The following is a 16,235-nucleotide window of genomic DNA, read 5'->3' on the forward strand; positions in this document are numbered from 1 at the left end:
AAACTATATCCAAGCTTTAGCCCACTTTCTAAACAGAGAATTTGCCCATATTCCAACCTCCATCTTAGACTCTCTGGGGCTGGTGGTCTGGAGAGGACCAACATTTACAATGTTGTGTTATTTTCAGGTGTAGGGCAAAGTGAACCAGTGATACATATCCACTCTTTTTTTTTTTTTTTTTTTTGCGGTACGCGGGCCTCTCACTGTCGCGGCCTCTCCTGTTGCGGAGCACAGGCTCCGGACGCGCAGGCTCAGCGGCCACGGCTCACGGGCCCAGCCGCTCCGCGGCACGTGGGATCTTCCCGGACCGGGGCACGAACCCGTGACCCAGGCGGACTCTCAACCACTGCGCCACCAGGGAAGCCCGAGTTTTGCCTTTGTATACACAGAGGGCAGCCTTAGGAACTGGGGGCAGAAGAATGCCTCCAGGGAACGAGCCCAGTTTGCAATAACAAGCCTCAAATCAACCCAGAAAAGCAAAGCTGAATTTCCATGGTCACTGACAGCTGTCTGTTATTTATTTTTTTTTTTTTTAAGGAAGCAAAGAAAGAAGAAAATAAAAATTTTTCCATGCTTGACTCCAAGGGTACCGAGCAACAGGACAGGATGACGCTTAGTCCATGATTTCTGTTGCTTCTGTCCGAGTGGCTGCTGAAGTGTTTTATGAGACTTTGCTTCAAAGCAAACCAGTTAGAGGCAGTGACTACCCAGTGTGGTGAACTCAGTTCATCTCTGGTTTCCTGTGGGCCCTGCAGGGTGAGACTGTCGCTGGCACCGCTACCTGCTATAAAACCATCTTTACCCTGTGTTTTTAGTCGGGGGTGATTAGTGCCCTTTCCTGCCCCACCTACCCATCTCCTCTGTTTGCCCAAGCTGCACCCGGGGCAAGCAGCAAATGGTCAGGGTGGAACCAGGAGCATCGTGGCTGCAGAGCAGGTGAAAGTGAACTTGCTGCCGTGTCGGAGCCGGAATGGGCACGGACGTGCTTACCAGAAGTTCAAGCTGCCAGCCATAGAGTAAAAACCACATGAAACTTGGGTTCTACACCGTCTTCATTCGGAATGCATTCAGGAGACAGCTGCCGACCATTCTCGGTCTCTGCCCGGGACCATAGTCGCTTGCATCCTAAACGTGTCTGAAATGTGAGCTGCTGAGAAGTACCCTGACCTGTAAATGGGCAGGAAAGCAATGACCTAGTTTAAAATTTCTCTTTAGTTCTTCACAGGGATGAAGAGGACATGCGGAAGGTGGGAAGGAAGTAGGATGAGAGATTCAATTAAGTGAGCAAAGCGGGCAGATGGCGTTCTCCACCACGAAAAAGAAGTGGCGATTATGTGAGTGGATCGACGTGTTAGCTGATGCTATGGTGGTGATCCACTGCAATGTATAAATGTATCAGATCAACATGCTGTACACCTTACACTTACACAATGGTATGTGTCAATTATATCTCAATAATGCTGAAAAAAAAGGGGGAGACAGGAAGAGGGTTATGGGGGCAGGGAGATGGCCGAGTGGGAGACTTCGCCTCCCTGAAGGATCAGGGATCTGGGTGTCTTTGAGCCTTGCTTTGTAGTACGTTGAACCAATTTAAATATTGTGATTATTTATGCGTAACTGTTTTTATTTTTCAAGATAATAATTTCAAGATAGTATGTGTAATTACTGAGTCACTGACAATGCTCCCAGAGGGGCCAAGCATGAGACCAGTGACATGCAGATTCGAGAGACCGTATCTGGGAGGAGATTAAGTATTTCTGGAGCCTCGTGTCCTCATACCCTCACTGCCGTCCTCTTTGGCCTTAAATTTAAGCCAGTTCCTTTAGACCTAGCAGCAATATCCGAGCTGTTGTGAGTCAAGAAAGGCTTCCAAATATAAAACACTGGATTTGTTTATACTAAAACTAGGTAACATTCATTGAGTGATAACTCCAATTAGGATTCAGTCACTCAAAACCACGAGGTCCTCCCTTATACATCATATAAGGGACACTCCACAGGGCGGATCCCACTTCTTATTCAGATCTTTTGCTCTCCTGTGATCCCGTGCATGGAAGAGGTCCTCCTGGTGTAGTTATTTTTATTTTATTTATTTATTTATTTTGCGGTATGCGGGCCTCTCACTGTTGTGGCCTCTCCCGTTGCGGAGCACAGGCTCCGGACGCGCAGGCTCAGCGGCCATGGCTCACGGGCCCAGGCGCTCCGCGGCATGTGGGATCTTCCCGGACCAGGGCACGAACCCGTGTCTCCTGCATCGGCAGGCGGATTCTCAACCACTGCGCCACCAGGGAAGCCCCTCCTGGTGTAGTTAGAGATGGTGCTTCAGACCAGGAGCTCCCAAATCCTACCCCGCGTGATTCTGGAGCTCAGCCGGGGCAGAAAGGCAACTAGCAACCTCTCTCGTGGTTCACACAACTCCGGAATATTCTCTTGGCCTTCAGGGCAGAACTGAGAGCATCACAAACGTCCCGTGCATCGCTGGCAGGACGCTGGAGGGCTGGGATCAAAGGGAAAGGGTTGCAGGGAGTTAGTCCCAAGAACTGCAGCAAGAAAAGAGTCTTGAGAACACCGAGCGCCTCGAAAATGGAAACTTGCTTCATTTTTCTCTGGCGCAGATACATGCACACACTTCATAGCTGTTATTTTTAAGACGTTGACATTTTTATGGACTGAGATCTCAGCCCTGCCCTTGACCGTGGTGTGCTAATGGGTACGGGGCCAGCTCCTGGCCACCTCTCTATTAGGTGGAGCTCCAGAGCCATCATGGAGATAAAGACCTCTTTTTGCATTGTTTTGTTGCCAAGATGTTGATTTTAATGAAAACTTGTTTTCCTTTCCTTTTCTTCCCTCTATATCATTACGTTTTACTGTATTCACAGAGACTTGTGTTCGAGGGAGGCATAGGACTTTATTTCTTGTGCTTATTTGCCGACATATAATAGAGGAAGATAGTGACCCCACTCGCATTTATGGCTTCTGAGGGACTACTGATTATGTTATATTTTTCCAAAATGAATACTTTTTGGAAATTTATATGTATTTAGTAAGAATATATACATTTACTATATATAAAACATAGTCGTATATACGGTTATATATAAATACACATATTTACTGTACAAGTATTTTCTATTTTCTATTCATAATATGTATAAATAGTATGTATAACTTTAAAAACCACATAGCTTTTTATTTATTTATTTATTTATTTATTATATTTTTGTGTGTGTGGTATGCGGGCCTCTCGCTGTTGTGGCCTCTCCCGTTGCGGAGCACAGGCTCCGGACACACAGGCTCAGCGGCCACGGCTCACGGGCCCAGCTGCTCCGCGGCACGTGGGATCTTCCCGGACCGGGGCACGAACCCGTGTCCCCTGCATCGGCAGGCAGATTCTCAACCACTGCACCACCAGGGAAGCCCCACACGTAGCTTTTTAAAAATAACTTTTATTGGAGTATAGCTGATTTACAATGTGTTATTTTCAGGTGTAGAGCAAAGTGAATCAGTTATACATATATCCACTCTTTTTAATTTTTTTAAATTTTCCATTTCTTTTTTTTTCTTTTTCTTTTCTTTTTTTTTTTTTGGCTGTGCTGTGTGGCCATGCGGCTTGTGGGATCTTAGTTCCCCAACCAGGGGTCGAACTCATGCCCTCGGCAATGGAAGTGCAGACTCCTAACCACTGGACCGCCAGGGAATTCCCCTATCCACTCTTTTTTAGATTCTTTTCCCATATAGGTCATTACAGAGCATTGAGCAGAGTTCGCTGTGCTCTACAGCAGGTCCTTATTAGTTATCTGTTTTATATATAATAGTGTATATATGTCACACCCGATCTCCCAATTTATCCTTCCCCCACCCTTCCCCCCAGTAACCATGAATTTAAAAACCACATAGCTTTTAAAAGCTTGTAACAACAGCAAAACTCCCAAACTTTGTGCTCTATAACTTCAACTCTTTTCCTAGTTCTTCTGGTATTTCTTTTCCTATTTCTAAATAATATACCCTTTGTACTGTTTATCATTTTAGACATTATCTTTTGACTTCCTGCTACAAGAGATGAACATTTCTGTTACTCTTTCCCACATTTTTAACCTCCTCCCGTCCCACTAGCGCGGTATGTCACAATTTTCTAACCTTATTATAACGATGTCAATATTGCCCATCGATGAGCCAAGAATTATGATGTAATATATGTTTCCCTTCTTGTACAACTGTTTGTCCTTCCTGGAGTTCATTGCCTCACTTTGTCCGCTTGCTTGGTTTCCTATGTACTCATATTTTATTTTTTTCCAAGTGTGCCATCAGCTCCACCAGGTACCTACCATATTACTTTTCAAAAGCTCAAATGCATTAATACAAAACCAATTCCACTTTTCTCCCTGGAGGCCTCCCTTCTGGAATCCTCCAGCTTCCTGTCTCAACCGGACTGATTGATCTCTAGACCAGCTGCCACACACAGCTGTCATCTAGGTACTTCCCTTGGCCACACTCAGGGGCATTACCAAGGCCGTCTATCTCTGTCTCCATCTCCGGGGATGGCCTGCCATCACACTTGATACAGTAAGATGGCTGTGGCCATCTCTGGCTGCAGATCCTCCCCAGCAAAGAAAGGGTACCAGAACATGCCACACCCAAATTATTTTGAGCTAAAGACTTTTGAGGTACAAATGAACTTATCTACAAAACAGAAATAGAGTTACAGATGTAGAAAACACATTTATAGGTACCAAGGGGGAAGGGTAGGGGATGGGAGGGATAAACTGGGAGACTGGGATTGACATGTACACACTAATATATATAAAACAGATAACTAATAAGGACCTACCGTAGAGCACAGGGAACTCTACTCAATACTCTGTAATGTCCTATATGGGAAAAGAATCTAAAAAAGAGTGGATATATGTATATGTTAACTGATTCACTTCGCCATACAGAAGAAACTAACACAACATTGTAAATCAACCATACTCCAATAAGAATTGAAAAAAAATAATAAAGACTTTTGAGAATCAGCAGACACAGGAAAAACGCCAAAAACAGGGTACAAGTTGGCTTTTTTGGTAAAGGAAATTTATATTTTTGAAGTAAATTTCCATTTGTCAAGAGGTCTCCCTCTCCTGTAGTAGGAAGAGAAGGACTTTTGACTCTTCTCAGTGGAGAAGGCACCGATTTAAATCTGCATAACAAACCTTACTAAACACCCCTGGTTTAGCACAGCTTTCCTGGTCACCTTCTCATAGTACCTCGCTTGTCCAAAAGCCCCAAAGCCCTCTTCTTTGTTTAGCCTCAGATGGCATATAAGCCCAAATTCTAGCCTCCTCTTTGGGCTACCCATCACTGGGTGCCCCATATAATGTGCCATGCACATGAGAAAAAACTTCTGTTTGTTTTTCTCTTTTAATCTGTCTTTTGCCTGCCTAATTTATAGGATCCCCGCCGGGGTACCTAAGATGAGTATAGGAAAAAGATCTTTTTTCCTTCCCCGCTACTAGCAACACTAGTGAAAAGTGACTTCTTTATTCTAATATTCCATATTCCAAACCCAGGGAAGGCTCCAGTTGGCTCTTCGGTGGGTCCTCGACCCCTTCTTGACCAGAACAATGAGGTGATCTAATGGCCCCTGTGATTTGCATTCCCTTTAAGACATCATAGAACCAGGGAGGGTGGGCAGGCCCTGAAAGAAGGGGCCTAGCTGACCCACCCCGCATGTCCACTGCAGTGCTGAACCAAGAAAAGACCGATGGAGGGGCATTCAGTTGGGAGCCCGGGAACCAGGGCTGTATTCTTGGTTGTACCTACTAAGTAGTTGCACGACCTTAGGAAAATTGATGGGCTTCTTTTCATCTCAGTCAGTTCCTTTCCAAGGAGGGATCTAGAGTTGAGTTTGTGCTATTATCCAAGATACTAAAATCTTATCCTCTGTCCAATAAGAGCTTGTAATAATATAAAGGGTGCTTGGTCTTGGATGCAGGTGTAGATCATAAAACAATAATGGAAAAGAAAAGTGAAACGGGAAACTAAGTGTTCCTTGATTAAACTTATACTCCGGGCCAGGCAGTGTTGAATGTTTTATTTGGATTATCACATTTTTAACTTCCAAAAATTCTTTCTTGTTCTCTGATTAATCCAGCTTCTAAGCATCTTGTTACATCTCTGTGCCTCTGTTTCCTCAACTGTAAAATAGGGACAATAATCTTACCTACTTGTTAAGGATTAAATGAGATGATGCATGTAAAACACCTGGAAGTACCAGGCATATAATAATCATTCAGTATATATTATCAAGATTATTTTTAGCTATTCTTCTTCTTGGTTTCTTCATAGTGGGCATTGAAGGGGGAAGCTTTCTCTCTCTGTTCAGTTATCCCTGCTCTATCTACCTTCCCTCATCTAAAAATGTGATGCAATTTTTTTTTTTAACCTACTGGTGTTTCTTCTTTAATTTTCCATTTCCTTGTTTTCTTTTCCTCTGGTCATGTTAGGTTAGAAGAGACAGTGCCTTCAGGGAACCTGCCACTGTTAACCACCGTCTACCAATTTTCAACTTTTGGTAATTTAAATTTTTTCTTTTTTTATCTTGTTTTATTTAACCCGTGGCACTTCTCAAAGGCTCACACCTAATTATGTGAGCTTTCTCTTCCTCAGTGACGGAGTGTGAATAATCGTATGTAACCCCCTGTAGTATCTGGAAGGGCTGAATGAAGATTTGTGATGCCCTCCGCAAGCCCCGTCTCTGTCCTCCTTGTGGTAATACGTCTCCTGATTTCCAGCTCTAGGGAGCCCCTCAACAAGCTTCATTCTGAACTGGGCAAGCTGGTGGAAGCAGTGCCTCTCCTCTCCTCAGTCAAGGAAGATGTCCGTGAACAGGTAGGATTTCAGCAGGGTTTAAATGATGAGCAGACACAGCTGGCGAGCTGTGTGTAAGGGCTTTCTGTCACAAAGTGCAGCTTTCAACCGTGCTTGAAGATTGGACGGGCACGAGTGAACCAAAGGGTTCTTTGTTGGTGTGTTATCCAGAAAAGGCTAGATCATGCCGGCAGTGAGTTTCCAGGAGGTCTTGTCATTGGCTCATTTATCCTTTCATTCTGCAAATACTTAAGTGATTTCGGTGTGCTAGGAGCTGGGGATACCCAATGCACGGACAGATGAAGTCTGTGCTTCCTTGACTGGTCTGATCCACGGTGTAGGGTGAAATAGCTTTGCTTGCTCTCAGGAATTTTATTCAGTACCACATAAATGTATGCCAACCACCAGCTCCTCCTAATTCCTGTCTCTATTGCTACCTCCACCTTAGAGGCTGAAAAAGCTAACGCTTTCTCTCCCAGCTTCCACTGAAGTCAGGGCAGTCACATGACACCATTCTGTAGAATGTCACTTAAGTGGTTGTCTGCTGGCGGCTTCTGGGAAGGATACCTATAGCTGGTGCTGTCTCTTCCCCTTCTCGCTTCCCTGAATTTGAACACGATGCTTAAAGCATCGACAGCCTTCCTGTTAGAAGGACCAAGAGAGTCACAGGATTGAGCAGTGGCTTCAACACCAACAATGCCTGCCTCTGGACTTCCCGTGACCTGGGACTCTTACTCATTTTATTCACCATAATTTAGATTTGTTGTTAGTTATAGCTGGAAACATTCTCAACACACCAAGACGGCAATCAATGTAAACCCCTTTACTTGTCTTTTCCTTCTTAAAATGAAACTTCAAAAATGTTCCCAACTCGAATATTCTTTTAAAAATTTAAATTGCCATTGGCCGATCATTTAATTTTTTGTTGTTGTTGCGGTACGCGGGCCTCTCACTGTTGTGGCCTCTCCCGTTGTGGAGCACAGGCTCCGGACGCGCAGGCTCAGCGGCCACGGCTCACGGGCCCAGCCGCTCCGCGGCACGTGGGATCTTCCCGGACCGGGGCGTGAACCTGTGTCCCCTGCATCGGCAGGCGGACTCTCAACCACTGCGCCACCAGGGAAGCCCCTTTACCTAATATTTTTGACTGAGCAATAAACTTCTTCCACTTAGGGATCATCACAGAGTAGAAAGTCAGTCTGGCATCCATGAACAAAAAATCCTTCAAAGTTCCATCAGCTTCAAGCTCAGATTCCAAAGTGGGGCTTGACCACCCCGAGAAGTGCCACATGGCTGCTCTCTCGAGCAGAGGCGTGAGCATTCTGACTCTAACATAAAGGGTGGAAAAGCAGGAAGATTCCTACGTGCATCTCAACAAAGGGAAAGAACACTAATGCCTGCAGAGACACAAACATCCTCGACGACTCCCAAGCCCCTGAGATTTGCTAAAAAACTATACCAGACGTGGTAGGACTATCGTTCCTAATGGAAACTCAACCCAGAATGCCACAGACATTCAAGTTGAAGCAAAAGCTAGTGTGATGACAGAAATCCTATTACAGAGCAGGGGGTCAGCAAAACACATCCTGCAGGCCTACTAGGGCCCAGCACATGCCTTGTAATTTTTATGAGCTGAGATTGGTTTTTACATTTCTAAATGGTCGAAAGGAATTTAAAAAAGAAGAATATCTTGTGACATGTGAGCATTACATAAAACCTGAGTTTCAGTGTTCCTAAATAAAGCTTTATTGGAACACAGCCATGCTCATTCATTTATAAATTATCTAGGCCTGCTTTCATGACATAATGGCAGAGGTGAGTGGTTACCATGAAGAGTTGGTGGCTTACAAAGCCTTAACTATTTGCTATCTGGCCCTTTACAGGAAGTTTGCCCACCTAGGGCCTGAGCAGTGACTGTTCCACAAGAAGCATCAATAGTGTATGGAACCAACCTCAGATAAAAGGGCCAAAACAAGGAGGCAAGATTCTCTGTAACACAAAAAAGTCCCCCCAGTTTCTTAGGGGATCATGTGTTAAAATAACACTAAAAATTATACCAGTAATGTATAATTTTGGAACATTTGAAAAATACTGAGAAGTAAGCAGAAAAAAATAAAAAATAGCCTTTAATCTTATCATCCATGGTAACAACTGTTAATATTTTGGTGTTTACTCTTCCAATATTATTCTGTGCGTAAATATTTTTTTCTACAAAATTTGGCTGCATACACTGTCTTAGTATTATTTCAGTCGTGACCGATAGGAAACCTATCTTAAATAGGCTGGAGCTATTAAAAAAAAATTGGGAGTAAGGGGAGTTTTTTGGCTCATGTAACTGCAAGACACAGGAGTATTACTGTTACGGGTATGGCTGAATTGAGTAGCTCAAACAAGGCACTAGGGTTCTTTCTCCACCTCTTGGTTCCACTTCCTCCATATACATGTTAATATCCTGCAGGGTTTTTCCTTATAGTGACAAAGGGCTGAAAAAGTCCCCATTGCACCTTTAACCCACATAGTAACAATCCTTCCAGAAGGGAAGAAAGAGCGTTTCTTCCCCCAAAAGAAACAAATATGTCTTTCCAGTGTCAATCAATATCTTCGACACCATGAGTTTTATTTGCTTTCTGATATGTAATCATTTAGATGCACCACAAGTTTTTAACTTTTTTTTTTTTTTTTTTAATTTGGCGGCACGCGGGATAGGTGCTCGGGCTCTTTGTTGCGGTGCGCGGGCTTCTCTAGTTGCAGCGCGAGGGCTTCTCTCCAGCTGTGCTGCACAGGCTCCAGAGTGCGTGGGCTCAGTAGTTGCGGTGCAAGCTCTCCAGTTGTGGCTCGGGGGCCCTAGAACGCGCAGGCTCAGTAGGCGTACGGGCTTAGTTGCCCCACAGCATGTGGGATCTTAATTCCCCGACCAGGGATCGAACCCGTGTCTCCTGCATTGGAAGGCAGATTCTTAACCAATGGACCACCAGGGAAGTCCCAAAATGTACCACAAGTTGTGAAAACAATCTGTTGGAGGAAATCTTCATCTGAGAATCATGATTATAGGATTAGATGGGATCTGAGAAATCATATCCAGCACATTCTATTCCTTTTACAGTAAAGGAAATTGAGACCTAGAATGGGTAAGCGATTTCCCATTATCTTTCAAGTAACTGATGATGGAGAGCCAGATCTAAACGTTTCCAAGGTTCACTCTTTTCCAGCGGCTTTCTCTCTCTCTTTTTTTTTTTTTTTTTTGCGGTACGCAGGCCTCTCACTGTTGTGGCCTCTCCCGTTGCGGAGCACAGGCTCCGGACGCGCAGGCTCAGCGGCCATGGCTCACGGGCCCAGCCGCTCCGTGGCACGTGGGATCCTCCCGGACCGGGGCACGAACCCTCGTCCCCTGCATCGGCAGGCGGACTCTCAACCACTGCGCCACCAGGGAAGCCCCAGCGGCTTTCTCTTAAATGTCAACCCTGAAGCAAAATGTCAGGCTGGAAAAGCAGTCAACTAACGGAGTGTGCGTGCCCAGGGAGCCTGAAAAATAAATGATTCAGAGAAAAAGAGAAATATAGTTTTCTTCCCTGCTCCTGGATTTACTTATAAAAGTGAGGGTGGCATGGGGGTAGACAAAGCCACAAGGCTGCTGTTTGTCTGTTCCTCTTTAACTAAATATAAAAATATGCTTTGTTGGCTAGTCAGAGCTGAAAGCCCAGTAACACATCTAAAAGTTTTAGAGATCGTGCCTCTTCATGTATTTTCACTTAATCAATCGTCAAATTAAACAGCAAAATTGGTTTTTTTTGTTTGTTCATTTTGGGGTTTTTTTGCGGTACGCGGGCCTCTCACTGCTGTGGCCTCTCCCGTTGAGGAGCACAGGCTCCGGACGCGCAGGCGCAGCGGCCATGGCTCACGGGCCCAGCCGCTCCACGGCATGTGGGATCCTCCCCGACCGGGGCACGAACCCTCGTCCCCTGCATCGGCAGGCGGACTCTCAACCACTGTGCCACCAGGGAAGCCCAGCAAAATTGTTTTTTCATTTGTATATTTCATGTGGTGAGGCTCCTGCTGTCTCTGTAATCTCAAAGAGCTTACCAGGCATGAAAGAGGAAGTGCCAACCTTCAGGAGACGAATTCGTTGACAAGGACATCTGCGTACTCAGAGCCCATTTGCAGAGAAAGAGAAGGAATCGATTTGCAGACTCGCTGAGCCCAGCCAAGAGGAGGCAAGTGGGTGGCAAGCCCCCGACGAGAGGCCTGATTCCTACATTCTGCATTCTGCAAGGGCCCATGCGGTGTCCACCAGACGTTGAGCAGGAGACCCAGGGGAGACTGAGATCTTGTCCCTGGCCTGGGGAACTCATGGTCACGTGTGGGGAGATGAGGACTGGGTGCAGCGGGAACATGTGAGAGGGCGGTTGGGCCAGACTGCGAACTCATCCTGGGGGTTGCAGCAGGCTTGAGCCGAATCTGCAAGGACCACTGCAATGAGACCGGTGAAAGCACAGCCAGGGGGTGCAAGCACCAGGGTCTAAGGCCGGAGACGGTGAGCAAGGCCCGCTCTATGCAAAGTGCAGGCAGGGCAGATGGCAGCAATTTGGGAAACAAGCGAAGCCATCTAATTTGCTGGAAAAAAGAAAGGAAACACTAAGTTCTGGTAAGTTCTGGTCTGGACGTACACAAAATTGTGAAGTTCTTCTCCACACACACCACCCTCACATCCTTCAGTTCCCTTTATGGCTCTCAGCTGATCTCCTTTATCCCTCTCGCCAGCTCTTAGGCTCTCTTTGCACTCTCCTTACCAACCTCTGCTCTTAGTGGGAACCAAGGCTTGTTGACACTAAGGTGTGAATGACTGATAGGATAGTGCTGTAATTGAGTTGACTGATACTATTTTTACAGTAGACAAAATCCCAGACCAAGGAACACAGTTTAAACCATCGCATGAGGCCCCAGCTGGGACAGCTTAAGGCCTCAGTGTCGGGAGTCACAGAAGCGTCTGTCAGTGCCCTCTGGACAGCTTCAGGGCTCTTTAGACCTGCTTCTACTCCTGCCATGTTGGCCCCTCTCTCGAGGACTCTCCTGGTTTCCCTGCCGGTTTAGGCTTCACACCTTGGCTTCCCCATTCCTGCTTTGACCCTCTGCGTTTCTCAGCTTTGCCAGCTTGGATCTTGGCCTCACACCTTTGCTCTGCCTCATGCTGTGATGGTGGACATGTGCATCTCAGCCAGGCCCTGGACTGACATGTTGCAGGTGGACCAGGGTTCTCTGAGCCTCAGCTCATTCAGGACAAAGAACAGACGTGGCTTTCAGGGAATCTTCCCGAGAAGTGATTTTTTTTTTTTTTTTTTTAGGAGATACTTTCCATAAGGCCCCAGAAGCTGGTTTCAACTCTCAGCTACCATTTACTAGCGGAATGACCTAGTTCCTCAGTTTCTTTGTCTGTATATTGGGAATAATAATAGTACATATCTCAAGTGGGGGGTTGAATTAATTAATACATGTAGTACTTCATGAGTGCTCGATTAAGCTCTACCATCATCATCGTCACCAGTACCTGTTAACCTCTACGCACTGCCCTCTGTTAGAAAAACTGACCCTACCTGATACAATGCAGAACCGAAGTAAAGATAAGGGTCTCTCAAATTTTAATTTTTACAGATATCAACAGTGATGGCATAATGTTTTCAAAGACAATAAATAGTCAAGGGACTTAAATGACATTTCTCCAAAGAAGATGTACAAATGTCTAATAAGCACCTAAAAAGATGCTCAGCATCCCTAATCATTAGGAGAATGCAAGTCAAAACCACAGTAAGATATCACTTCACACCCATTAGGATGGATATTATTTTAAAAATTGAAAATGTGCTGGTGAGGATGTGGAGAAAATATAATCTTTATGCATTATTGGTGGGAGTGTTTTCTGCTATGGAAAAAAGTATGGCTACTCCAAAAATTGAAAATGTGCTGGTGAGGATGTGGAGAAAATATAATCTTTATGCATTATTGGTGGGAGTGTTTTCTGCTGTGGAAAAAAGTATGGCTACTCCTCAAAAAGTTAAACACAGAATTACCACATGATCCAACAATTCCGCTTCTGGCTTTATATTCAAAAGAATTGAAAGCAGAGACTCAAACAGTTATTTGTACACTTAGGTTCATGGCAGCATTATTTACAATAGCCAAAAAGTGGAAACAGCCTAAGTGTCCATTGACAGATGACTGGAGAAGCAGCAATATGTGATATACACATACAGTGGAATATTTTTCAGCCTTGGAAAGGAAGGCCATTCTGACGTGTGTTACAATAGCAATGCATCTTGAAGACATTATTATACTAAGTAACATGAGCCCGTCACCAAAGGACAAATGCCGTATGATTCCACTTAGAGGCTGTTAGAGTAGTCACGTTGAGAAAGTAGTCAAAGGCAGGAAGTAGAATGATGATTGCTAGGGGCAGGGGTTAGGGGAGGGGGAGGAATGGGGAGTAACAGTTTAATGGGTACAGAGTTTCAGTTTGGGAAGATGAAAAAATGTTGGAGATGGGCGGTTGGTGATATTTGCACAACAATGTGAATGCACTTAATGCCACTCAACTATACACTTAAAAAGAGTTAAAGGGTAAATTTTATGTTATGTATATTTTACCACCAAAAAGAAAGACCATGAATTTGGATAAGGACAGTTGGAAGTGAGTACAGTTGGGAAAATTCCACTGATTCTTAGTAGTAAGTCCAATCATTGCCTTCACTCACACATTCACTGGTTCTCATTCAATGAATACTGAATAAGTACCTTCCATGTGCCAGGCACAATTCTTGGGGCAGGAATTACAGCAACCGACCAGCAACTCGCTTTGCGACCTCCCAGGTAGAGGAGGATATTTAACTAGAAGCCCCTCAACGAAGCAAACTCTCAATAGAAATGAAGATTGCAATTATTGCCCAAAGGTGTAACGAGTCCCACTGTTCTCAGATCAAACGTCAACTTGTCCTAGCCTGAGGCTGATCCAGATATGAATGAGTGACCCTTGAGTAACATGAAAAGTTTGGCATAGCAATGGAGAATACGTTTTTGCAATGTCTTCAGTGGTTCTGGATATTCACATTCCATTCTCAGAGTTCAAAATGTCAAGAAAACTTTATGAAAACAAAAATTCTCAGAAAATATTTGCTATGCTTTATTAACCAGTGAGCCTCCCCCCTCTTCCCCCCCTTTCTTTCTTCTGATGTGGACCATATCAGGATCGTCCATGCGATTAACTGGAGTAGCTGTTGCCCCTGGCCACTCAGTCCAAACTCTCCAGCATCACAATCAAGTGATGTGCTTCTAGGTACAGTGCTAGGCGCTGACTTTGTCTTCAGTTGTTCTAAGGTCAATATTTCTGGGAGTATAATAATATGTGTCAACATTTCAGCTGAGACAATTGCTACAGGCATCTTTGCTCAGTGCAACCTTTATGCAAGTATGGCGTCACCCATTCAAAAAAATTCAAGCTCTACATAATAGGTCCATGAAATACGATTTTACTATACTGGGCTCAATGATAGTTATTTTTCTAGTGCAGCACCAGCCAGATAGTTTTTTTTTTTTAAGCCTATGTTTTCAAGATGTGATATAATGTAGAAGGCAAGAATGTGTGTTAGTAAAGGCAATAAAGGGTTGTCACAGTCTATATACAAAAAAAAAAATTCAATCACTGAGCTAGACACTAAGGATTCTAGATCAGAATTCTTATCCTTAAAAAGCTCGCAATCCATGTTGATAAAAAAAGATCGATAGCCTCGTAACTGTTAAGTCAGGTAGTAAGTCACACTTGGGTAGACCAGAAAGCCAATCAGAAATCTCTAGGTGTAGTCAGATCCTCTACTTGACGAATAGTTATGTGGTGTTTATTATGTGCCAAGCATTACTCTAAGGGTTTGGGATATATTTAATTACTTCATCCCCATAACAATCCCATGAGGAAGATACTCATTTGAGCTCCATTTTACAGATGAGGAAACTGAGGCACAAAAAGTTTAAATAATTGAGCAAGTCCATATGGCTAGTATGCAGCCCGGCCAGGCAGTGTGGTTCCAAGGTCTAGGTCTGTAAGTACCACACAAAGAGGCCTTCCACTCAGCTTTCAGAATAACAGTGAATGTTACAGCCAACCACGGAACCCTGACTGTGAATTAATTGAAAGGATTTTAGGCTGAGTCCAAACAGCTGTGTTCATAAATTTTCTCTTGTGGGAGGAGGGGAAATTTACTGGCTCATTTGTTTTGTGGTTAAAGGACTCAAGAAAATTTTATTTTATTATATCACAAGAAATTAGTCCTGGTACTTTCAGCTTCTAAAATAGACAATTTATACTCATCACAGCTCATAACTTTGTTTAGGTTTAATTATACACAGCAATTTTAAGTCATTTATTTTGTATAACATGGCTCTATACACTCAAATCATGGTTTATGGCTGTGGAAAACTACCCCTCTAGGTTAAAATCTGACTTGGATAGAAGGGATTTTTTTTTTTTCTAAACATGCAGCAGAGTTCGGGAACGTTTCTTATTATCTTTTGTGAATCATGGGTTGCAGAATGGTGGGGTGGTTGAGAGATCAGTCCTAGGTTCAAACTCTGCACCAGCATTTACTGAGCCTCAGTTTCCTCATCTGTAAACTGGAGATAACAATAGTACCTACCTTGGGACTTCCCTGGTGGTCCAGTGGTTGAGAATCCGCCCTTAATGCAGGGGATGTGGATTCGATCCCTGGTGTGGGAACTAAGATCCCACATGCCCCGGGCAACTAACCCCGGCCGCAACTAGAGAGAAGCCTGCAATGAAGCGCCCACGTGCTGCAGTGAGAACCCAGTGCAACAACAAAACAACCAATAGTACCTACCTCCTGGGCCAGTGTGAAGATTAGGTGAAATAATACGTAAAATAATACATAAAAGGACCAAAGTGCCTGGCCTGATGTCAGCTCTCAGTAAATGTCCAGCATTATATTAATTGCTGTTGCTCTGATTCAGAATTTTCCTGAAGTTGCCAAAGACCTGTGGGATCCTCTAATAATTTGCTCTGAGACTCTGAGAGGGGAAGTGGTTACTTGCAGACGTTGCCCTAAGTATACTGGAGCCACCTAAAATTCCAGGGTGTTTCCCACATCTTTCTTTAGTTATGGAATTTTTCAGAAGGTACCAAACCATGTCACATGCAAGTCTGTTTGTCTCTGGAGTTGTGTATATTGGAGAAGGAGGAAGTGTTCACCAAGATTTTAAGTTTCTTCTTTTTTCTCGTGAAAAAAAAAAGGTCATCTGACAAGGAAATCAGGGGTGAAAGAACCTTGTTATGAGTGCCTTTTTATTGCTGGACTGATTATTTTTACTATTCGCTACTGCCTTGTTTTTTCCTT

This window comes from Kogia breviceps, chromosome 4 (assembly GCF_026419965.1).
Source record: "Kogia breviceps isolate mKogBre1 chromosome 4, mKogBre1 haplotype 1, whole genome shotgun sequence".
Taxonomy (NCBI): Eukaryota; Metazoa; Chordata; class Mammalia; order Artiodactyla; family Physeteridae; genus Kogia; species Kogia breviceps.